Below are 26,690 nucleotides of genomic sequence, written 5' to 3'. Positions count from 1 at the left end.
TGCTTGATGGTGTTTCTTAAGTTCTTTAGGCTCTATTGACTATTCTCCATTTTTGTCTTCTTTGTTCCCAGACTCACTGATTCTTCTATCTGTTCAAACCTGCTTTTAAACTCTTCTAATGAATTTTCAATTTTTATATTGTTCAACCTCAGAATCTGTTTCCTTTTTAAAAAAAAAAATATTTATTTTTTAGGTGTAGATGGACACAACACAATGCTTTTATTTTTATGTGGTGCTGAGGATCGAACCGGGTACCGCCCGTGATAGGCAAGTGCTCTACCACTGAGCCACAATCCCAGCCCCTCCTTTTTTAATCTTTCTTTGCCAAAAATATCTTGTAGCTGGGTCCAAAGTCAAGGTCAAGCTCAGCAACGTAGTTAAGACCATGTCTTAAAAGAGTTGGGAGTGTAACCCAGTAAAAGAGCATCCCCAAGTTCAATTTCAGTAGTGCCTCCCCACCAAAATTAAAAATCAGGTTGTTTATGAATCTCTTCCATAATTCCCTTTAATTCTTTCTCTGTGTATTCCTTCATTCAGCAATTTAACCAAATTTAAGACAGTAATTTTAAAATCTTTTTGTCTAGTTAAGTCCAGATCAGTATTTCTTCTGGGGCAGTTTCTGGAAATTTATTGTTCCTTTGAATCAGGGTTTCCTGTTTCATTATACACCTTGTGAGATTTTCTGTTGAAAATTTGGCATTTGAAAAAACAAACAGGGCTAAAGGTGTAGCTCAGTAGTAGAGTGTTTGCCTAGCATGTGTGAAAGGGCCTACTGTCAATCCCCAGAACCAAAATTCAAAAAACCAGCCACCCTTTTCAGCTTTGAAGTCTAGCTCTGTGATAGGGCAGTCCTCTACTTATCAAAAGGACATGTTTTGAGCCCTCAGATGAAGGTGAAGGCTTGAAGACCTTCTGAGGTCTTTTTTTGAGAATATGTCTTGCTTGGGTCTGTAGGTAGGTTTATGAATCCCCATACTGACATTGCATTTGAATGTCTTATTCTGAAAAAGCCTCACCTTAATTCCTCTTATGGCTTACATGATCCACTATATGCAACCACCTCAAATCTCTTGCACCTCCACCCAGGCATTTGTAGGTTTCTGCCTTTTGTCCCATTCTGAGAGTCAAACTGTGTTGCCTTTCCCTACCTCAGCTCCAAACTACACAAAGCAGGGACCACTTCTGCAGGCAATACCCTGGCAAAGGAATTTTTCAATAAGATCTACTCTGATCCTCTGGTTTGAAGGAAGGAAATGGGATCTCAGACTCCTTTACACCCAGACGACTACTACACTGGGAAAAGTGGAACAAGAACAAACAAAAACATGTCCAAATTTTCTACCATTTAAAATGTGACCTTTTCTTGGTTGAGTATTCATACTAAGTTGCTATATACCTTTCACTGTTTTCCAGAGGTTATGGAAATCATTTCAGCCAGTCTCCAGGATATTTCTTCTGTAGTGGTTTTTGTTTTAGGGGTGATGTGATTATGTCTCCTTGAATCAACGAAAGCCTGGAGCTTCCGAATTTGCTATTTTTATATCCTTAACAAAGGGACTTAAAAGCTAAATGGAAAAAGTAACAAATATAAAGCCAAAATTTTTCTGAAAAAAAGGGACACTAATTGAGGGGTAAGGATTAAGAAACTTTCCTGCTAGATATAAAGACATTTTAAAGCGATAACAATTAAAAGCATGTACTAGGCTGGGGCTACAGCTCAGTGGTAGAGCGCTTGCCTGACACACATGAGGCACTGGGTTCGATCCTTAGCACCAAAGATATGCTGTCCATCTACAACTGCAAAATAAATAAATAAATGTTTAAATAAAAGTACAAAAAAGTGTGTACTAGCAAACAAATCAATGAATCAACTAGTGGTCTGAAAATAGACCAAAAATACATACATATATATATATTTAATGTTAAAAAAAAAAGATGGCTTAATTGTGGCATAGAACTAACTGGATAATCATCCAGGAAAGAATAAAATTGGATTCCTAATTCAAACTCTATGCCAAAATAAAGTACAAATCACTCAAAGATATAAACCTTAAAAATAAAGAAATAGGGCTGGGGATGTGGCTCAAGCGGTAGCGCGCTCGACTGGCATGCGTGCGGCCCGGGTTCAATCCTCAGCACCACATACAAACAAAGATGTTGTGTCCGCCGAAAACTAAAAAATAAATAATAAAAAAATTCTCTCTCTCTCTCTCTCTCTCTAAAAAAAAATAAATAAATAAAATAAAATAAAGAAATATAGTCAGGCATGGTGGTGCGTGCCTAAAATCCCAGTGGCTCAGGAAACTGAGGCAGGAGGATCACAAGTTCAAAGCCAGCCTCAGCAATTTAGTGAGGCCCTAAGCCACTCAGTGAGACCCTGTCTCTAAATAAAAAATAAAAACAGCTGAGGATATGGCTCAGTGGTTAAGTACCTCTGGGTTCAATCTCAAATACCAAAAAATAAAAATAAATAAATCTACCTATGATGGTACATATTTGTGATCTCAAGGAGGCTAAGAAAAAAGAATTCAAGTTTGAGGCTGGCCTGTAAAACACAATAAGGTCCAGGCTAAATAAACATATGAATGAATGAATGAATAAATGAATGAATGAGACATCTAAGAACTAAAACAAACCATAGAAAGATTTTTTTCCCAAGATTCAAAGTACTTTTTAAGAGACAAAACCCAGAACATGTAAGACTCATAAGGGGCTCAGTAGCTCAGTGGCAGAGCGCTCTCCTAGCACATGCAGGGGCCCTAGGTTTGATCCTCAGCACCACATAAAAATAAATAAATAAAGGTATTGGGTCCAACTACAACCAAAAAATAAATATTAAAAAGAAGACTCATAAATTCAACTATTTTGAAATAAATTATTTTCTCATGGTATATTTAACAATTAGAAATAATCTATAATTTACTAAAGGGCTTAATCTTTTATGTGTAAGAACGATTTTAAAACACCCTTTTACATAAATATTTCCAATATTTTTATGCAAAAAAGGCAAGTTAGTGTGTTTGTATAAAATCTTAGGAAGTTGAGAAAGGAAAGTGGATAAGTGAAAATATAGGAAAAAGAATATTTTGTTGTATATCACTTAGTAGCTTTTGAATTTTATACTGCATATATTTATTCTAATAATTATATTTTAATTAAGTGAATAATGAAAATAGCTTTGAGCACCAAAAATAGTGTTCATAATTCTACAAACATTAATTATAAGTATCTTTTAAGAATTTTTCAGCACTTTATTTCATATAAAATTTAACAGTAGGGGCTGGGGTTGAGGCTCAGAGTGTGTACAGCGCTCACCTACCATGTATGAGGCACTCACTGGGTTCGATCCTCAGCACCACATAAAAATTTTAAAAAATAAATAAATAAAGGTATTGTGTCCACCTACAACTAAAAAATAAATATATTTTTAAAAATTAACAGTAAAGTAAGAGCTGTTTTCTGCAGTTAGATATAGACTATTTTCATAACCTCTATCATCATTAACAGCTTAAAAACAACTAGTGATAGAATTCCTTGGGTGGAGCACACACCTGTAATGGTAGTCTGAAAAACAAGGAAAAATAAAGGCTGACCAGGAAATGACAACCCTCACAGTCTTACTCTTGTATGTAGCATATAAAAGCCTATTCATCACATACAGTTCCATTCTAAGTTTGAGAAAAAGTCATTAAAACTAGTTCCTGGAAATCTGAGTTACATGTTTTACAGAGTTTGAATCACTGTCTGCCAAAACCACTCCATACAATTTAGTACTATCATAAAATTTCTACATAAGGGCTGGGGTTGTGACTCAGCGGTATAGCGCTCACCTCACACATGCAAAACCCTGGGTTCGATCCTCAGCACCACATACAAAAATAAACAAGTGAAATAAAGGTGTCGTATCCAACTACAACTAAAAAATATTTTTAAAAAATCCCTACATAAGGAAATTTTTAAATATGCTTCTCAAAGAGGTATATTTTGCAAACACTATAAGGATTGCTATCTTCTCCCTTAATAAAAGTAACATGACTAAACTCATCAATCCCTGTTTCTTCAGAAGAAAAAAACAAAATAGGGGCCGACACCTGGTAATTCTGAAATGAAGGTTACTATCAATTGTCTTACTTCTGTATGTTCCGTTCAGAAATCTGGAATAATACATACTTTTTCCCTTCTAAAATCACCCATCTCAAAGAGACCTGTCTTATGGATGAGGACCCTAAGATTCAGAACTAGGGGTGTCAAAATAAGACCCAAGTCTCACAACTCTCTGGGTTCACACTAACAGTTTAACAACCTTAAAATTCTTCTTGACAGAGAAAGTTCAAATTTTGAGGAAGAAAGCCTTGACCTATTTCATTCATTTTTATCTACCATTAATTCATATATCCTGTCCACTTTCACCAAAAGGCTGGTTCTCTTTAAAAACATTTATCTTGGAGTAAAGAACTCTAGAAAGAAAATCACTTAATTGCATGCATAGCCATGCCATCAAACCTGACATTCACTATAATATTCTCTGGGTCTTTTTGGTTCCAAACAGGTTATTATTCCCAAAGGCATACTTTCTGACAAACTATGAATTCCCTACAGGCTTTCTAGAAGTTATAAGCCTGTCATTAGGACACTGAATTAAATTATAGCCTGTGTGCTTGCCTTATGTTTGCCTATTTCATAACTGAAAGCTTTACCTTTCCAATTATATTCTGCAACTTGCTGCTATAGGAATAACCTAATCTTTTAACACTATAGGGTTTACCTGCCACAGAGGACAGTATTCTATAACATTATTGTCAAAGATATTTTTCTCTTTTCCCAAATTCCCACACACAATCCATTAGTAAATACTATGGATTTGACCTCCAAAATCACTCTCAAATTCTTTCCATTTCTTTTCCTCCTCCCTGGAACTACCACAGGCCAAAATACTTCCATCCTAGAATATATGGGTTCCCTAAGTGATCTCCCTATCTTCCACTTTTGTACCTGCAGTCTCCTTTATTTATTCAACAGCCAAATAGTCTTTCAAACAGAAAAATCATGTCACTCCCCTATTAAAATCCCTCCAGATTTTCTTTGTGCAGAGGATAACCAAAATCCTTACAATAATGTCCAAAAAATCATTCCTGACTTCAACCCTGCCTACCTTTCAAATCACAACTTATAAAATTTAAATCTTTTCACTATCCATTTGATCCTTTTCCACGCCAATGTTGAACAGTATCAGAACCCAGAAACAGGTCTGGGTACTTAACTAGTTAGCTATTCCTCATTATTTACTTCTCAGGTGAAAGTCACGTTTTTGAGGCAACCCTAACATTACCCCACTATACTAGTTACTCATAATATTGTTTAATTTCCTTTGTAGCCCGTACCACTCTCTGAAATTGTTTTCCTTTTTATTTTCTGTCTTCCCCCACTAAACCATAAGCTCCTTAAATGTCAGACCTGTTTTGTTCACCATCTATATCTTGAACACTGTCATCCTCAAGATATGCTTAATGAATAAATGAAAATTTCCAAAAGAAATTTATTGGTGGTGTGGAATGAACTTGATCCCTCCAAAATTCATATGTTAAAGCCCTAGCCCCTAGTACCTCAGACTGCAATTATATTTGGAGACAGGAACTTTAAAGAGATAATTAAATGAAGTTATAAAGATGGGGCCCTAACCAATATGAATAATGGCCCTGTAGGAGAAAAACCAATATGAATAATGGCCCTGTAAGAGAAAAAATAAACACCAGGAACGCATACCAGGACTAAAAAACCCTGCAATTCAAATAGAGGCTTTAGGAGAAAGCAAACCTATTAATAGCTTATTCTTAGAAGTCTAGCCTCCAAAACTGTGAGAAAATAAGTTTGTTGTTAAAACCAGTCTATGGTACTTCATGGGCAGCCCTAACAAATAACATATTTAGCTTTTGACAGAACTACACGCCATTTTAACATTTATTTATTTTACTTGTCACTGGGCCTTTATTTTTTTATTTATTATGCAGTGCTGAGAATCAAACCCAGCGCCTCACATATTTGAGACAAGCACTCTACCACTGAGCCACAACCCCAGCCCTGTTTTAACATTTTTCTACAGAAATTTAAAAAAAAACACACAGTAACTTCTCAACATTTTCTACCAGTAAAAAACATCATCATAACCCTTTATGTAGGGTTACCCTTACATTTTAATCATCTAATAAGCAATTTGAAGAAGCTACTTCAAGAGCATGTGTGAGCAAGATAATAACAGTGCTCATAACACTCTAAAGCAAGGTCAACAAACTTCTTGTTAAAAAGGCCAAATAGAGTGCTTGCCTAGCATGTGTAAGACACCAGGTTCTATCCTCAGCACCACATAAAAATAAATAAACAAAATAAAGGTATAAAAAATACAATAACATTATATTTAAAAAAGGAAAAAAGACCAAATAGTAAATATTTTAGGTTGTGTAAGCCACAAAAGGTCTCTTCTGCAAACTACACAATTCTGCCACTGGAACACACAAGTAGCCAGAGACAACATGTAAATAACAACTGTGCTTATATTCCAATAAAACCTTATTTATGAGCACTAAAATTCACAATTCATTTAATTTTCATTCCAATATCACAAAGCATTATTTTTAAAACTACTTTTTAAATGTAAAAAAGCAATCAGCTCATTCAAAACTCAGGCAGGACACTAGGGTTGGCTACAGTTTGCCAACCCAGAGTTATAGCAACAACTTTATCACTGCCATATCAGAGAAAGAAATTTTGAGGTTTCCCTACATAGCAATAATTAATGTAGCATCCCAATATCTAGAATGCAAGTATATACCTCTGCCTACAAATCTATGTAAATAGTGAAACAAAAAGCTGTCCACTTGGATTTATTCTTTACTAAAAATCAAACCCAGTGTCTCACACATGCCAGGCAAGTGCGCTACCACTGAGCCACAGCCACCCCTCATCTTTCCTATTCCTCACTTTTGGAATAGAAACATTTATTCTGCACCACTCTCTGTTGGTGGTATGTATCTTGCTTTTTTATTTTTATAGGGACTCAAAGCTAAGAGTTTGCCTTTGATCTCTTAAGAGACACAGACTTTTGAGAAACACTGGAATTCACGACTATGGGGATTTGCAGAGATGAAATGAATGCATTTTGCACTGTAAAACAGCCATGATCCTTTGGGAGGCAGGAGCTAATTTTACAGTTTGGATATGGAATGTCTCCCAAAGTCTCATATGTTGAAGACCTGGTTCCCAGTGCACAATGTTCAGAGGCTGGACTATTGGGCAAAAAGGACTCCTGACCTCATCAGTACATTAATCTATTGATAGCTCACTAGATTAATAGAAGGTAGTAGAAACTGTAGGTGTTGGGGCATGGTTGGAGGTCAGATGATGCGTACTAAAAGCTCATTTCTTGTTTCTCCCCACTCCCACCCCACTCACCCTTCTCTCTTGCCCCTTCCTGGCTGCCATGAGCTGAGTGATATCTAAACACTGTGCTTACATTCCAGTAAAACCTTCCCCCCCCCCCTCCAGTACTGGGAACTGAATTCAGGAGTGCTCTACCACTCAGCCACACCTCCAGCCCTTCTTATTTTTTATTCTGAGACAGTGTTGTGCAAAGTTGCTGAGGCTAGCCTTGAACTTGCAAACCTCCTGCCTCAGCTTCCTTAGCTCCTGGGATTATAAGTGTGTGCCACCATGCATTTTTGCACTGTAAAACAGCCATGATCCTTTGGGAGGCAGGATTACAAGTGTGTGCCACCATGCCCAACTTATCTTAATTCTTTAAAAAATCTATCTCTGTGTATATGTATGTGTGTGTGTGTATGTATGTGTGTGTGGGTATTTCTCTTTTTTGCCCATTCTCAAACTAAGGTAAAAGACTAATACGAAAGACATTTTGAAGAATCATCCTCCAGTGAGTAGTCATTGACATATGGGTATGAGACTTAAAGTAGATCCTTTTTAAAACTTTAAGGGTATTTTACACAACAAAATTTTCTACCTGGAAGTAAAAAATAGCTGCTCAGTTTGTTTTTCCCCCTAAGCAAAATCACACCTGGAACATAATATCTAAATGTTCCCACCTTTTAGAAGAACTGTAAAGTAAGTAAATTGTAACATGTCAAATAATGGTCCACCAAAAATGGTTCGCATGCTAATCCCTAGAACTTGTGAATGTCTTACAAATATGTTAGGTTACGAAACAAAGAAGAACCAGGAATGGAGGCGTAATTAATCTTGCGAATCAGGTGAACAGGGAAAATATACTGGATTATCCAGTGGGCCTACTATAATCATCAGGGTCTTTAAAAGTGGAGGAGATAAACTGAAGAGTTTAGAGTCAGAAAGACATGACTCCAAAAAGAAAAGAGAACTGCAATACCGCTAAAGGAACGAAGTCTCTAAAATCTGGAAAAAGCACAGGGAGAGATTTCCCTGCAAAACCTCTACAACAGGACTCAGCCCTAATGACACTTTGGCTTCAGCCAATGAAATTCTGTCAGATCTTTTAGCTACAGAACTGCAAGATAAAGCATTATTTTAAGTCTCTAAAATTTGTGGTGATATGTTACTATAGCAAACAGGAAATGAGTATATAAACAAACCTTGAAGTTGAACTAAAAATATTTTTCTAATTCACTTGGTAACTACGCAGTATAATTTTTTTCAAAGTCTGCTTCATCTTACTTCCTAACAAAAATCTAGAACCTAAAGACATGAAAAAATTATCCTTAGCTGTGAATTTTTGCTGCCAACTGAAAAGGAATTTGAAAAATACAAGATTCCTCAAGTAAACCAATACAGAAATACTTTGCAAAATCTGTTCCAAGTTTATAGTCTGGAAAGGGATCTCCAATCTATCAAGTTACATATAAATAATACCCACAAACAAAAATTGAAATGACATCATATTGTTAATAATATGCCTCCCAATATACTGGCTTTTTAAGGTTCCCATCTTTGGAAAAAATGACAAATATGTATGTCCTTCTTAATTACCTTTTGACTTCTGTACATGAGTTTAATAGAAGCTGGACTATGAAAGGGGTGGATTATGCCTGTTACCAACTTTGTATCTCCATTTCGAATTCACATTTTTTGTCTGCACTAGGAAAATCACCTGGTACCTTCAAATATTTTTCCTTTGCCAGATGGCATGATGTTAAATTTTATCAGTAGAGGGAACTGCCAACAAAGATACACAGAATAGGGCTTTGTTTTCTAGTGAAGAGTAAATTTCCAGCAAATTCCAGAGGGTATTCTCTCCATCAAGTCCTGTTAGCTCAGGACCACAACAAACGTCTCCACTGTTTTCTGAACCGTAGTCATGCCCTCTCCAAGATCTAGATTTCAGGCAAGGGTAACAGTGGAAGGCTCTCTTCCTTAAGTACTCATCCCAAACTTAAGGATAGTGGTTATCCCTGTAACTGCTACTATTCCTATACTCATTAACATTCTTTTTGTTTCTTTCTAGGCAACTCCTCCTTATCCAAATTCTCTGTTAAAAGTTATTATTTCTTTATATTACCTTCCCTCTTCAAATCATTGTATAACCTGAGTCCAATCTAAAAAACTATCTAAACACCAACTTAATGAGGCAACATGTTAATAACAACTGTGTTTTTCTTATTCCCACTGTCTATGTATGGTCTTCTCTAGTGGGAAAAAAAAAATAAATAAATAAACAAACAAACAAGCAAACACACACACACACACGCTAACAATCACAATAAAGACAGATATAAAGTAATGGACGAGTTCACGTATCGATGCTAGGTTTAAAGAGCAAAATTTAAGAAAGCTGATTAGTCACTGGCTAAGACACTGATTTTCTTTTTTTTTTTTTTTAAGAGAGAGTGAGAGAGAGAGAGAGAGAATTTTAATATTTATTTTTTTTTAGTTATCGGCAGACACAACATCTTTTGTTTGTATGTGGTGCTGAGGATCGAACCCGGCCGCACACATGCCAGGCGAGTGCGCTACCGCTTGAGCCACATCCCCAGCCCAGACACTGATTTTCAAAGTGGGGTTTAAAGACCTCCAAGATCTTTAAAGACCTTTTAGGAAGTCTTAACAGGTCAAAATTAGTAATACTGACATTAACTTTATTGCCTCTATTCTTTCACAAGTGAACAATGGAGTTACCCAGAGATTATGTGATACGTAATAACTCAAGTTTTAATGCAGAAATAGATATGAGAATGCAGTTACCTTCAATTAACCCAAATGTTAGAAAAATCTGCAAAACTTTCTAATTTTTTTATTTTGGAAAATAGTTACTTTTTCTAAAATGCTATTTGTATTAATATGTAACAAATTTATTATCTTTAATTTTTTTTAATTTTGAATATGGTAGCAATGTGTATGTGTGTCTTGCACAAATGTCTCCCACAAAGGAAAGGAATAGTTTGGAGTCCTCAATTTAGGGGGGGTACTAGGGACCACATAGGTCAGAAGGTTGAGAGTGGGCTTAAGGAGGAGCTTAGAAAGATTTGGAGACAGAGGGTAAAGAAGTCCTAGAATGTTTTAAACAGAATTTAATGGACAATAATGTTGGGAGCTTAGTAGACCAGGATGCTGACAGGAATGAAAACACTGAACACTGTGCTCGAGGTTTCAGGTGGGAATGAAGAATCCATTGGGAATTGGATTAAAGAGAGGCCATTCATGTTATATTCTGGCAAAAAACTCAGTTACACTGGGCCATGCCTTAAGATTCTGTATGAGGTTGAGTAAAAAAATAATATACTACTTTATCTGGTGGAGGAAATTTCAAGACAGAAGAGCATTCATGTGGCATGAGTATTGCTGGCTGCTTTAAACCAGGTTTACTGTGAGAAATGAGAGAAAAGAGCAGAGCAGAAAAATGTGAAAAACCTGCAGTTTGGCCGGGAAAGAAGCATGTGTAAAAATTGGGACTAAGGAAGATATGCTTACTGAAGAGTGACACTTTTTAAAAAGTCAAGTACTTTGCATAGGGACAATAGGAAAGATGTTTTGAAGGCATGTCAGAAATTAGCCAGACCCCCATCCATAGCAAGCTTAAGGACAAACTCCTTTGAAAAGGCTTTGTTTTGAGAAGAGAGAACCAGGGTGCCCTGCTCCTACTGAGCTGACTAGGAAATTACTTCCCTAGGAATCATTTTATCATATTCTGCCACTCAGGCACTCAGAAGTCATTCAACCCATGATGCAAGCATCCCCAGGTATTGCTCCCACAAGCAGCAGACATTAGCATCATCCATTTATGTTGGTTTTGAAGGTATAAAGAATGCTAGAGGGCTGGGGATGTGGCTCAAGCGGTAGCGCGCTTGCCTGGCACGCGTGCAGCCCAGGTTCGATCCTCAGCACCACATACAAAGATGTTGTGTCCGCTGAAAACTAGAAAATAAATATTAAAAAACTCTCTCTCTCTCTCTCTCACTCTTTCTTTAAAAAAAAAAAAAGAATACTAGAGGCGCCAGGCGCAGTGGCACATGCCTGTGATCCCAGTGGTTTGGAAGGAAGGCTGAGACAGGAAGATCATGAGTTCAAAGCCAGCCTCAGCAATGGCAAGACGCTAAGCAACTTAGTGCGCCTCTTTCTCTAAATAAAATACAAAATAGGGCTGGGGATGTGTCTCAGTAGCGGAGTGCTCCTGAGTTTAATCCCTGGTACCCCCTCCCACCAAAAAAAAAAAAAAATGCTAGAGGTTCCCCAAGGTTTCCACCCAGATTCTAAAGAAAAGCCTGAGAGTCCAATCAGTAGTACGCGGTTAGGTTCAGAATTCCTACAGGCAGCCCCTGCGAGGGCTATGCATGAAGCTGTGAGAGTAAAGCTGAAGGTTTAGTGGAGACCCCAAGAACACAGAAATGCCAGGAATGTGGAATTCTGCCAAGGAAAGCTGCAGACAGTGAGCACAGCTAGGCCAAGAGAGTGGCCATGTGGACTGCAGCTGGCAAGATCACAGGGGCTGGGCTGCCTAACCCCTTTGGGGTCCATATCCCACCAGGTGCTTCACATGCTGGACACAGGGCTAAAAATGTTATTTGCACTGCTAGGTTTCAGTCCTGCTTAGGTCTTATCTCTCCTTTCTGTGCCCCCCCCCCCCTTCCGCCACTGCTCCACTTTGGAATGGGACTGTTTACCCTGTGTGTTGGAAGTATATATTCTGTTTTTTTATTTTATAGGGGCTCACAGCTAAATATCTGTCTTGAATCTTATAGAAGACTTTGGACTTGGACTCTTGAATAAAGCTGGAATTCTTAAGGCTATGATAATTCTTGGAAATGGATTGAATGTTTTTTGCATTGTGAGATGAGTATTATTCTTTGGGAGCTGGGGCAGAACATAATAGTTTAGATCTGGAATATCTCCTAAAGGCTTATGTGTAAAAGACTTGGTTCTCAGTTGGTGGCAGTATTTAGAGGTGGAAATCTCAGAAGACGAAGCTAATTGGATGAGGTGGGTCACTGGAGTGTGCCTTCAAAGGGTATATTTTGTTCCCGTATCCTGATGTGTACCACATGCATGTGCACGCTTATTTTTCTCTCTCCTTCACAACCTCCATGAGGTGAGCAACTATGCTCTACTACACCCTTCTATCATGATGTACTTTCTGTCTCACCCCTGGTCCAGAAATAATGGAGCAAGCTGAACACAGATAGAAACCATGAGAAAAAAAGAATGTTTTTCAAGTATTTTTCCTCAGTTATTTTGTCACAGCAATGGAAAGCTGCCAAATACACTATGGATTATATGGTATTCTAGAAATCACAGAATTATAGAAAGGGTAGTTTAAGGAGGTACAGATGGGATAGATGCATGAGGGAACTGGGTGTAATTGTCATGAGGGATCCTTGGAGTGATAGAAATAGTCTTATCTTGACTGCATCAACATCAGTATCACAGTAGTAATATTAACTACATTTTTCCAAATTTTACCATTAGGAAAATGTGCCAAAGGAAATGGGGTATCCCTGTATTATTTATTACATTTGCATGAATCAACAATTACCTCAAATTTAAGGTTTTATTAAAAAAAAGAGGACTGGGGTTGTGGTAGAGTACTCGTCTAGCATGTGTTGAGGCTCTGGCTTCAATCCTTAGCACCACATAAAAATAAATAAAGGTATTGTGTCCAACTACAACTAAAAAATAAATATTAAAAAAAGGGGGGCAGGAATGACCAGTCCACAGTATTACATACAATACTCCACACTAGAAATTTCAATGCAAGAAGTAGAAAATCATGCACATAATTTACCAGTAAAACAAACATAACATAAATGCTAAGGGCAACTGGATACCAAAACCAATTTGCACAAAACTTCATTTCACCAAATGATGATAAAAAATACAGTAATAGATAGATTTCTCAAAAAGTTAAACATAGCTGGGCATGGTGGTACACACCTATAATCCCAGTGACTCGGGAGACTTGAGACAGGAGGAGGATCACAAGTTCAAAGGCAGCCCCAGCAACAGTGAGGCACTAAGCAACTCAGTGAGACCCTGTCTTGAAATAAAACACAAAATAGGGCAGGGGATATGGCTCAGCGGCCGAATGCCCCAGAATTCAATCCTCGGTATTCCCCTGCCTCAAAAAAAAAAAAATTAAACACACAGGAGCTGGGGTTGTGGCTCAGTAGTAGCTTGCCTAGCATATATGAGGCACTGGGTTCGATTCCCAGCACCACAAAGAAATAAATGAATAAAATAAAAGTCCATCAACATCTTTAAAAAATTTTTTTAAAGTTAAACAGAACTACCATATGACTCAGTAATTCCACTCCTAGGTATATATTCAAAAAACTAAAAGCAAGGACTAAAACAGATACTTGTAAGGCAATGTGCATAGCCTCATTATTCAAAATAGCCAAAAGGTAGAAATAACTGTACATAAGTGAATGAATAAACTAACAAAATGTAGTATAAACATAAAATGGAATATTATTCAGTTGTTAAAAAAGGAATGATCTGGGGCTGGGGATGTGGCTCAAGCGGTAGCGCGCTTGCCTGGCACCACATACAAAGAAAGATGTTGTGTCTGCCAAAAAAAACTAAAAAATAAATATTAAAATTCTCTCTCTCTCTCCTCTCTCTCTTAAAAAAAAAAAAAAGAAAGAAAAGAAAAATGCCTTAATTAAAAAAAAAAAAAAGAATGATCTGTGTGGGGCTGGGGATATAGCTCAGTTGGTAGAGTGCTTATCTAGCATGCACAAGGCCCTGGGTTCAATCCCCAGCATCACCTAAAAAAGCGGGGGGTGGAGGGGTGGGGTGGGGGGTGTGTCTTTCAATAGAAAATATGATACCTTTCCTATCTGCTACAGTTTGAATCTAAATATGTCCCCCACACACCTGTTACCCCAGCAATTCAGGAAATTGAGGCAGAAGGAACCCAAGTTTGAGGCCAGCCTAGGCAACTTAGCAAGACACTGTCTCAAAATAAAATAAAAAGGTCTGTGGGTGTAGCTCAGTAGTAAAGCACCCTTGGGTTCCATTAATTCCCAGTATTTCCAAATAAATAAATAAATAAGTCCCCCAAAGAACTCATTTGTTAGACAATGCAACCATGTTCAGAATGAAAAGATTAGATTAGAGCAGCGACTTCATCAATAGATTAACCCAATGAATTAAAAATCTGAATGGACTACAGGGTGATAACTGTAAGTGGGGTAGAGCTGGAGGAAGTAAATTGTTGAGGGCATGCCCTTGGGGATCGTATCTTCTCCCTGGCTCCTCACTCTCTCTGCACTTCCTGCCTGCCATGAGCTAAGCACCTTTCCTCAGAATGCCCTTCTGCTGTGGTGTTCTGCCTCCCCTCAGGCCCAGTACAGTGGAGCGCCAACCATGGACTGAACCTCTGAAACGGTTGAGTCCAAAACAAACTTATCCTCCTCAGGTATTTTGGTCACTATGATAAAAAACTGACTAACATAATTACTCTTCCTATTGCTCAAGTAAATAATTCCATTCTAAAAAATAATCTCATTCCATTAATTAGTAGATTCAGATTTGTCTCCACTATATTTTAATTCACTGAAGTCTGAATGAAGAGGTAATGAGAGATACAACATACTGATACTTCCATGCACAACAATTTATACCATTTGGGTTCCCAATCAAATCAAACCATCTACTTGATACTAGAAATCTTAAACATATACTTGTAACGAACTATAGAAATGATCCCTGAAAGTATAGTCTTACATATACTTATTACAGAATGATAGGTAAGGATTCCAGGATACACCTTTTAAGTCACTTTGAAATCAGCTCCTTTCATCTTAGTTATGACAGGCCAACAAAACCACAATACATATTTTGCAGCCTATTCTCCACCATTAAGTAATCCAAATTTAGAACTGAAAGTGATGCCAGATGTGGTGGCACATGCCTGTAATCCCAGCAACTCGGGAAGCTGCAACAATCGACAATTATCCAAGGATCTTTTAAAAAAAATACAAATTCCCAAATCTCATCCTCAAAAAGTCTGATCCACTTAAGATTTTTGGGTTTGTTTATTCTTTTAGAGATGAATGGAAAATTGGGAATCTGTTTTTTTAAACTGTCCAGGTGATTTTGATGATCAGGTCAAGGTTTATAATTCATAGTACTAAACTTTATTCAAAATAAAACAGACCATCTAAGACATTTCTTTTTCAAGCTTCAAATTAGCTGAAATGTACTTGTAAAGGTGAAAACATGTAAGTCAAATTTTTTCATTTATGTTAAGATATAAAATTAAACATCATTCATAAACATTGATAAGAACCAAAAAAAAGAACCTAAGTTATTAAGTGTATTTAATATATTGATATTTGCATCTTTAAGTAAAATACTAAGTTTGAAGTTTTTAAAAAGAGACTACTTACAAATGCCCAGCTCTCTTCTGTACCATTTGCATACTTTTCTCCCCTAAAATTCCCACAAATGCTCTAGATGACTTTTTTGTGGCCATCTTCCTGCCTTAGCCTCCCAAGTAGCTGGGATTACAGGTAAACACTACCACACACAGCTTCAGAATGACCTTTACTGATTGGCTTACTAGTTTCTGAGGCCACAAAAGCAAAGCAGTAAGTCCTGCTCCAGGCAAAGCTGGTACCATCTGTCCGTCAGATGGCCCCTTCATCTGTAACTCTTTGCTGGAGAAGATTCACAAAATAATTGATAAGACTTTAAATGCTAATAATGCTTTCCACCTGAATTTTTAGCTATAGCTAAACTTCATGACAAAGTTTCACAATTCCAAGTAAAAACCAAAACTAGGCCTTTTTTCTGGCAGAACAATGACATACTCAAACATGTCATGATAGCTAATATCTAATAACATAAGAAATGTTCAATCAATATCTGTCAAATGAATGAATGAATATTAAAAGGGAGAAGAGAAAACGAGCTGGTAAATCTCCATGCTTTAGAAAGAATTCTTTCAGGAAAAAGCTCCTTTGGGGAGAATTAATGAGACCTTGCAGAACATGCACAGAAGACAAGATCATCAAACCATAGTAAGGATGTCCAGGTTCAAATCATAAGCTATAAATATCTTTGACAGGTTCTAGGTTTTAACAATCTCCTTACATTTTCAAAGCACTACTGATAAAGACTAAGACTCAAAAATGAACTTAAAGGCCATTGCCTACTCTGTCCTAAAATGCCTAAAATATAGCATTTTAAAGTAAGAAATTTCTATATCTCTGTGACAATTTACAGCTTACAAATTTTTTTTTACATCTCTCACTTTTAATCCTTTCAAAAGCATGGTGATGTACACCTGTAATTCCGGCTATTCAGAAGGTTGAGGCAGGAGGCTGAGGCAGGAGGATCGAGATTTGAGGCCAGCCTGGGCACACAGCAAGATCTGTCTCAAAAAATGAAAGAAAAAGTAAAAAGCTCTGAAGTAAATGGAACTTGTCTTTTTCAAGGTCATAAAAGATCTAAGGGGCATTTTGCTATAGTGAAAGGTACTATCTGGTACCAAACTGAGTAAAAGTACAGGTTCTATTGACTGTAAGTTCTAATGACCTTGGACTGTCATTTGACTTTCTAAACTTTCTTATGTATACTGAAGAAAAAACACCATCTACCTCAATGTAGTATAGGATTGTATGAGGCAAATAAATACCTTAAACTTTCATATACACTCAAGACCTGCACTCAAGCAAATGTAAAGATATTACTCAAATCTAGGTCTCACTTGTAGACACAACTATTTTTCTATTTCCCTTTTTAAACACACCCAAAAAAATTTCCCAAGAGTATCCAAAACCCACCTCACATTCTCATTAATTTCTCACCCAATCTTTCTCTACAGTCTAGCTTATATCCCCACTGAGACCAGACTTGACAAGACCCCAAGACTCCTCATTACCAAATCTAACAGATACATGTCGATTACTCCCAAATATTTCCCCCTGGTCCTAACCTCTTAATGAATACCAAAGTACTATTAAAACCTTCTACCAAATGTAAATTCTTCATACAGATGTCTAACTCATACTCCAAAATTAGTTATCTCATCCCAGGTGCAGTGGTGCACACTTGTAATCCTAGCAACTCAGAGGAGGCCGAGGCAGGAGGATCATGAGTTCAAAGCCAGTTTCAGCAACTTAGCAAGGCCTTAGGCAACTTAGCAAGACCCTATCTCAAAATAAAAAATAAAAAGGCTGGGGATGTAGCTCAGTGTTGAAGTACTCCAGGGTTCAATTCCTAGTACCCCCCCAAATTACACACACACACACACACACACACACATATATATATATATATATAAAATATTATCTCACAAAATAGCTTCTCACCCCTTGTCCAGTTCAATAAGTGGCATTACCAATCTAACTGCTCAAGTTCTAAGATTTGGCTTGGGTCTTATGCAGTCACCAAGTCCTGCTGATTCAGTACAGCCCAAACTTACCCATTTTTCTCTGCCATTTATTCACCATCTCTCATCTTTACTAACATAACAGCCTCCAAAAGGTCTCCTAGGCTCTAACCCTGTTACCAAACCCTCAGAATCCATTCCTTACAAAGCAGTGACTACTCTTTTTCAAAAGGCACATCCTTACTTACAGTCCTCCAATGGCTTTCTTATACAGCTTATAAAATGCTGTTCTTGTTGTTACCAGAGATTGAACTCGGGGGCGCTTAACCACTGAGCCACATACCCAATCCTTTTTATTTTTAAATTTGAGACAGGATCACACTAAGTTGCTTAGGGCCTCATGAAGTGGCTGAGGCTGGCTTTGAACTTTCGATCCTCCTGCCTCAACCTCCAAAGCCACTGGAATTACAGGTATGCACCACCACACCTGGCTTATAAAATGCTTTCTCATACAGCTATAAACAACTTACCCTGGCTTACAAAGCCTTAAATGACTTTGACCCTATCTCTCATCTCTTTTTGTACCAACCTCCCCCTTACCTTTACCTTTCTATCCACAATGGCCTTATATATATTTCTCAAATACTCCAAAAGTTCAAAGAGCTTTGTATAACCTAGCTCTCCATGCCTGGAATGCTCATCCCCTACCCTACCCATGGCTCCCAGCTCCTTTCTGACATGAAGATTTTAACCTAAAGATTATTTAACTCTTTCCTGGCCACACCATCTAAAGCAACCACAGTGTCACTTTTTATTATACCACCTTTTAATAGCACCTGTCTGGTATTTTTATTTCTTTTTTACCACTGATCTTTTCCCATGAAACTGAAACTAACTGAGGAACAGAGACACTATGTGCCTTCTCTACATTTATATTTCTAGCATCTAAATTAGCAACTGGCACACAGTTGGTCTATTCTGTAAACATTTGCCAAATACATGAGTAGGAAATTACTACTCCACTTTAAGAATAAATTCAAGAATTAGAAATTTATTTCCCTGATCTTCCCAGGCTTATGACACTAAGTCCCTTATTTTTTTCACTTGTCATTATACCTGTTCACAATTAATTGCATTTATCTGTTTACATTCCTGTCTTCCCCTTTTGAACTGTGGAAATCCTTAGCCTTCCTCAGAATACATTTTTGTATCTACCACACCAAGCATGGTTTGAGATGCAAAATAGGAGCTCAAAAATATTTGCTGGATGATGATGAAGATGATGATGACGACGACAACAATGACAATGATTGGAGCAGCTACCATACAGTGCTTGACATACAAAAAACATTTCCCATGGATTATCTCTTTAGACCTTACAATAATCCTGGGAGATAGGATATGATTATTTTCCCCATTTGGCAGATGGCAAAATAGCTAGAGAGGTTATAATTAACACATCTGAGGTTCATACAGTTAATAAGTGCCAGAGTGAGGATTCAATCTATTAGGCCTGAGGCCTAAGTCAATGCTCTTATTCACAATCCTCTGTATGAATGAGCCATAAGCTATTCTCAAATGCCCCAAACATGAGTTAAGGTTAACATATTACAACAATATTCAAGTCAAGAACTGAGAAGGACATGAAGCTTGTTATATACCAGAAACAGTTAAAAGATCAATTGAAACTGGAGTTCTTCCCAAGTACTTAGAACATTTCTGAGAAATGCCCGTAACACACAGCTTGTTAACTGAAATAAAGGAAAAAAAAAAAAACCTAACTAATAAAATGGGGAGAGTTCCCAACATATACCACTAATCTGGTCCTTAAAAAAAAGAGCTGAAAACTGAGGAGCACCTTGGCCTTTGCAGTGAGAAATCAAGCCTAGAACCTTGCACATGCTAGACAAGTACTTCACCACTAAGCTATACATCCAATGCTGGCACCTAAACTTTGAAGACAGGCATCTCATAGCCCTGGTGTTCATAAAATCTTAACTGCTATAAATAAACATTTCAAATCAACAGCAGTTTCATGGTTTTCTTTAAAAGACTGTTTTGAAGATATACAGATCAGCAACACTTCACATCATTTATTTTACTTTATTTCCCCTAGGATTAAGTAGAACAACCTATCAAACAAAATTGGGGAACCTGTTCTGGCCTACTACCCTAACCTACTGGCAAAATTTCCTGAAAAGAAAACAGGCAAATCTTGTCATTAGGTTAAGTAAAATTGGAGGAAAAGACACTGAAAGTCTACCATGCTGCCATTCTCTCAATGTATCTACAAGAAAATACCCAATAAGAATCTTCCTGTAAGGATTTCCAAAGTGGTTGGAGATAGACCTCAGTGGTAGAGTGCTTGTTACATGAAGCCCTGAGTTTGATTCCCAGCACTGCAAATCCAAAATGAAAACAAAGCAATAAGAATTATTTACTGAGCTGGGGTTGTGGCTTGGTGCTACAGTGCTTGCCTAACACCTGTGTGAAGCACTGGGTTTGATCCTCAGCACCACATAAAAATAAATAAAGATATTATGTCCATCTAAAATTAAAAAATATTAAAAAAGAACAACAACACAACAGAATTATTTACTGCGCTACTTTAGGATTTCCCATTAGAGAGCAGTTCACTTTAGCCATGTTTGTCAAAATTCATGGAACTATTCATCTAAAAAGGGTGGGTCTTACTAAGTACAAACTATACCTCAATAAACCTGGCTCTTTTAAAAAGAGAATACCATAAACATCACAATTGTTTTTAAATCCTCAGTTTAAAAAAAAAAATCTGAATTTGTTTCATCACATCACCAAAAGACAATTCTAAAGTTGTTGGAGGTTGTTTTGTTTTAAGGGTTTATAGAAAAGATGTTGTAATTTCTCTTGAGATTTTTGGGATTTTTAAATTTTAAAATTCCTTATTCCAAATATTATGCCCTCTTTAGAAATACAACTTATTGATCTACCACAGCAGACTAGGCAGATGATTAACAAGTTGACTCATTTCAACTTAAAACTAATTTTATTTCTTTCTCTCCAACAGCAGAGCTTATATTTGAATGTTTGCATACAAAGTGAGAATATTACCACCTTAACTTTTGTCACCTGCTTAAGGTTTACTTGCTGAGTTTGGTCAAGCATCAATTAAAGTACTTTTCAACATATCCTCTGGTAAAGAAAGACTTAAGTTTATTGGATATGGTTTGTCATAAAAATCAAATATGCAAATAATGGTAACCTGGGAAAGGTTTGAAGAAAAAATTACTGAGATTAAAGAAAATTAATCTTTAGGAAATTACTTCATAAATACTGGTAACATAATTCAAGTGCAGTACAACGTTTAGCCAACCCAGATGCATCTTCTAAATGTGTCACTCAAGTACTGAAGGTATTGGGGGAAAAAAGTTAGAGCAGGGCAATTTTCTAAAATTTATGATTTTCTAAAGTTGAAATTTCATCATTTCTTTAATGTAATTGCGAGTGCTAATATATTTTATTTACCCTTTCAATCAGAAAAGTTAGGAATGACACACTACAAAGGCTCAAAGTTTAAATTCAAACATCTCCTACATAAAGTCTAAGAGAAGTATCATTCTCTCCCAGGTCAAACTGAAACAGTTCCAGTCTCCAGTCACATTAACAACTATAAACATTCTTAAGGTTTGTCTTCAGTTTTAATCTAAATGATGATGCAAAAAGGCATTAAGCCAAGTTTCAACTTCATCCCATTTCTTAATAGACAAATGCCTGTAAGTATCATCAGAATTACACCATAGTCAAATCTCCAAAGTCTAGAAGACAGTAGTCCCTTACGATTATACCATGTTTTGGCACCAACTATCATAAACTGTGTGAAAACACCAACAATCTTCTGGGCAGACTAAATACAAACAGTACCAAGGGTATAGCTTGAAAGAGACAAGATACCTATATTAGGCCCATATACCAGGCTGGGCTGGGAAATGGCACATCATCTAATTGTACACACAAAGTAAAATAGTTAAATCAGTAATAGACATACTGAAAAGTCAAAACAAGTCACACACACACACACCTTTTCTTTAACTCTACTGGGGATTGAACTCAGGGCCTTGAGCATGCTAGGGAAGCACTCTATCACTGAGCTCTATTTCCAGTCCTTCTTATTTTTATATGAAGAGAGGGTCTCATTATTTGCCGAGGCTGTCCTTGAACTTACAATCCTCCTACCTCAGTCTCTCCAGTAGCTGGAACTATAAGCATGTACCACCAACACCTGGCTCAAGGTTCCTTTTAAAATTATATTAATCAAGTATTTTTCAAAATATTAAAAAGTTATTACATTTAGTATAAATAATGAATATTATTTTACCATTTTAAAATTTCAGCTGGATGTGATGGCCCACTCCTGTAATCCCAGCATCATGGGAGGATGAGGCAGGAGGATTCCAAGTTCAAAGCCAGCCTCAGCAACTTTGCGAGACCCTAAGCAACTTTGTAAGACCCTGTCTCAAAATAAAAAGGGCTGGGGATGTGACTCAAAGTGGTAAAGCACCCCGGGGGTTCAATCCCTGGTATGTATGTATATATGTAAGGCATGTATAAATAAATAAATACACGTTAATTAAAATTTTTCAACTTTGTTTTTCTGCAACTACATTCTCTCAAATTGTTGAAAGATCTCCATAGTCTCCATTCATATCCATTACTACACATTTTTCCATAAAGTCCAAACATACTTTTATGTTTCAAATTTAAGGAAATTTAGTAAGTCATGTAGATTAATTGAAACCCATTAAAATTCAGAAGTAATTGTTTGTTATTTTATATGGTTCTTTTTCCAAGAGCCCAAGAGTTAGATGAGAATAAATTTATCTGACTACACATTAAAGGATTTCTGCATGCTAGATAGACCATCAATCAATTATAATCTACATTCGAGAAACAAATAACTAAAAATTTTTTTTTAATTCCCACTTACTACAATATCTAAAATAATTAGGAATAAATCTATAAGATGTCCAATGCTACTACCCAGAAAATTACAAACCACTGAGAGAGACTAAAGAACCTAGAAAATAGAAAGATATACAGTATTTAAAAACCAGAAGGCTCAATATTGTTAAGATGGCAATTATCCCCCAATCTATCTATATAGTCAATACAATCCCAAATGAACTTCTGGCAGGCTTTGTGGTAGAAATTAACACAAAGACTAAAATTTATGGAAATGTAAAGGACATAGAATACCCAAAATTTACTATCAAAGCTACAGTAATCCAGAAGGATAATACTGACATAAGTATATATAGGTCAATGCAATATAACAGAGTCCAGAAAAGAATCCATTCATATATAAGAAATTGATTACTGACAAAGATGCAAAGAAATTCAATGAGGAGGATGGTCTTTTTACCAAAAAGAGCTTAATAATATATCCACATGGATATCCACATGGAATTGGGGAGGTTGGGGAGAATCTGAACTTTTTTTCTTTCCTTCTTTTTTATTTAAATATTTATTTTTTAGGTGTAGACAGACACAACACAATGCCTTTATTTTTATGTGGTGCTGAGGATCGAACCTGGGTCCCGCCCATGCCAGGCGAGCATTCTTCTGCTGAGCCCCAATCCCAGCCCGAATCTCAACTTTTAACTTACATTTAACCCAAAAATGAACTTGAAATAGATCACAGAACTGAATGCATTGAAAAAGTATAGGATTTTTTTTGGGCTGGGGATGTGGCTCAAGCCGTAGTGCGCTCGCCCGGCATGCGTGCGGCCCGGGTTCGATCCTCAGCACCACATACCAACAAAGATGTTGTGTCCGCCGAGAATTGAAAAATAAATATTAAAAAAAAAAAAAAAAGAAAGAAAAGTATAGGATTTTCAAAATAAATACAAAGTAAAAGTCTTCACCACCTTGGATCCTTAGGTACTTCTTAGAAAACAAAAAGCAATAAACACAAAACACAGGAAAAAACATAAATTGGCCTTAACAAAATTAAGAAATGTCTGTTATAACTCTTAAGGTGAAAGGCAAATCACTAAACAGACAAACCACCTAAAAGGCAAGATAACCCATAAAAGAATACATTCAAAATTCATGTCTAACAAAGTACTTGTATTCAGAATTTATGAAGTTTTGCAATTCAATAATAAGAAAACAACTTAATTTTTAAAATGGATGTGAAAACTGGACAGACTTCACCTAATAAAAGGGTATACAAAGCCAGGTGCAATGGTACACGCCTATAATCTCAGCGACCAGGGAGGCTGAGGCAGGAGGACTGAGAGTTCAAAGCCAGCCTCAGCAACAGTGAAGTGCTAAGCAACTCAATGAGACCCTGTCTCAAATACAAAATAGGTCTGGAGATGTGGCTCAGTGGTTGAGTGCCCCTGAGTTCAATCCCTAGTACCCCCCAAAAAAGGGGAGGTATACAAATGTGCAGTAAGCACACAGATGTTAAACATCATTAGCCAACAGAAAACTGCAAATTAAAACCACAATGAGATAGCACTTCACTCTGAAAAAAATAACTAAAAAAAAAAAAAATGCAACACCAAACACTAAATGAAAACTAGTACTTTTATGATGGGAAGATAAAAGAGTACAGCCATTTTGAAAAATTGTTTAATTTTTTAAGAAACTGAAAAACATATGACATAACTCAGTTATCCTACTCCTCAGTATTTAACCAGGAGAATTAAAAACCAAAATCCACAGAAAGATTTGTACATGAATGCTGACAGCAGCTTTAATTATAATAGCTAAAGCACCAGGAAATCCAAACATCAGGTAAATACAAACTATGGTATAGACATACCATAGTGAACACTACTCAGGTTCAATTCTCAGCACCGCATAAAAAATAAATAAGTAAAATAAAGTTATTGTGTCTGTCTACAACTAAAGAATAGTTTAAAAATATTTTTAAAAAGTTCACTCTGAAACTAAGTTATTTACATTTTTTTATTTATTTTTGTGTGTTTGCATGGTACTGGGAACCTTGCATATGCTAGACAAATGCTTTATCACTGAGCTATACCTCCAGCCCCAAACTGATTTATAGTGCTTCCTATCAGATACCTCAGAAAAATAACTCAAATAATTAACCTAAAGTAAAAATTTAAAGCCACAAACTTCATAATATACATGTGATAACAGCACTGAGTGACTAAATATATGCAAGTGTTAGATCAAGATATAAACTGACCAACTGCTTACCCAGTTCCCAAGGTCTATGAATAGTAACTAGTAATACCAATGACCAAGCAATCTTGTTTCCTCATCAAAACTATTAGCAAACCAATTTCTTTTTTTAAAAAAAGTAGTTAAGAGAAATGACATTTGGAGGAGATATACAAAACATGCTCTATATTTATTTATTCCTCTAGGTTCTACTTCTGGATTAAGTAATCTACCAATCACATTTTCTAACCCAAAGGTCAAACTTGAACACAAGAAGCAGCCTGGTAAAAAAAAACAAAAAAAGCTATTAATTGTACTGAACAAAAACCATGTCCTGCTTAAAAGAATTACAATTCAAATATTTAAAACACTCTGTTAACATGTTGTGGCTAATTGGATATGCACAAAAAAATCAGATTAGAGGGGCTGGGGCTGGGGCTGAGTGGTAGAGCACTTGCCTAGCATGTGTGAGGCACTGGGTTCAATTCTCAGCACCACATATAAATAAATAAAGGTCCATCAACAATTAATAAAATATTCTTTTAAAAAATTCAGATTAGATCCCTATCTCACATTATATATCAAAGGTAATTTTTTCAAGCAGACTTAAGACCTAAATATAAAAAACAAATTTCTAAAACTTCTTTTAAAAAATATGGGAAAGGGGGGATGGGGACGTAGCTCAAGCAGTAGCTCGCTCGCCTGTCTGTGTGAGGCCAGGGTTAGATCCTCAGCACCACATACAAACAAAGATGTTGTGTCCGCCGAAAACTAAATAAATAAAAATTCTCTCTTTCTCTCTCTCTCTTTAAAAAAAAAAAAAATATATATATATATATGGGAAAGGGGCTGGGGTCACAGCTCCGTGGTAGTGTGCTTGCCTTGCATGTGTGAAGCACTGGTTCGATCCTTAGCACCACATAACATAAATAAACAAAATAAAGGTATGATGTCCATCTACAACTATAAAAAATGTTTTTAAAAATATGCCAGAAACAGTGACAATGGAATACGAAAAAGATCTCAAAACATAAAACACACCTGTAATCTCAGCAACCTGGGAGGCTGAGAGAGAAAGGATTGCCAAATTCAAAGCCAGTCTCAGCAACTTACTGTCTCAAAATAAAAAATAAAAAATAAAAAAGGGCGGGGTATGCAGCTCAGTAGTTAAGCACCCCTGGGGGTTCAATGCCGGGACCAAAAAATAAATAAATAAAACACAAAGGATACAAACCAATAAGGAAAAAGTGAGAAATCTGATGATCATTTCTATTCAACAAAGTAAATCACACATAAAAAGTTAATAAGCCACAGACAAAAGAAGATATCTGCAATTCAATTAACAGATATTATCAGAATATGTAATAAATTAAAATCAATTTAAAAGGACAATCCAACTGGCTATGAAAAGAGCATCCAATTTGAAAAAACAAAAAACTGAATAGTCACACATCTGAAAACTGCTCAATCTCATAATTAATCAAGAAAAATAAAAATTAAGACAATGTAATACCAATTCATTCTCATCTGATTTAAACATTTAAAAAAAATTTGACCATGCCATGAATCACAAGGTTCTGGAAAACCTCATATTCTGGTGCATTTTTTAAATGCAAAATAATATGAATTTGGAAAGCAATCTAACAATATCCAACACTGCAGGGACAAGTGCATGGAGTACTGTGGAGTGGTCTGCCACTCAGAC

The 26,690-nt window shown here is 36.5% G+C and overlaps 1 protein-coding gene across 5 annotated transcripts in view; it reads right to left on the bottom strand.

Moving 5' to 3' along the window:
- Adipor2 (adiponectin receptor 2) overlaps positions 1 to 26,690 on the bottom strand; it is an 80,180-nt gene that overhangs the window by 41,796 nt on the left and 11,694 nt on the right. Inside the window, exon 2 of one of the 5 annotated variants that reach the window (XM_058584154.1) lies at positions 16,733 to 16,852. The exons of 3 other annotated variants lie outside the window; for them this stretch is intronic. The gene's annotated coding sequence lies outside the window, so the exon portion shown is untranslated. Of the gene's footprint in view, positions 1 to 1,396; positions 1,416 to 16,732; positions 16,853 to 26,690 lie in introns of those variants that run through there. One more of the 5 variants, XM_046459826.2, reaches the window with a different exon arrangement.

This window comes from Marmota monax, unplaced genomic scaffold (assembly GCF_021218885.2).
Source record: "Marmota monax isolate L192 unplaced genomic scaffold, Marmota_monax_Labrador192_F-V1.1 WCK01_AAM20220418_F8-fsc00163, whole genome shotgun sequence".
NCBI lineage: Eukaryota > Metazoa > Chordata > Mammalia > Rodentia > Sciuridae > Marmota > Marmota monax.
The sequence above is the reverse complement of the archived record's forward strand: the minus strand, read 5'-3'. Positions and strand labels throughout refer to the sequence as shown.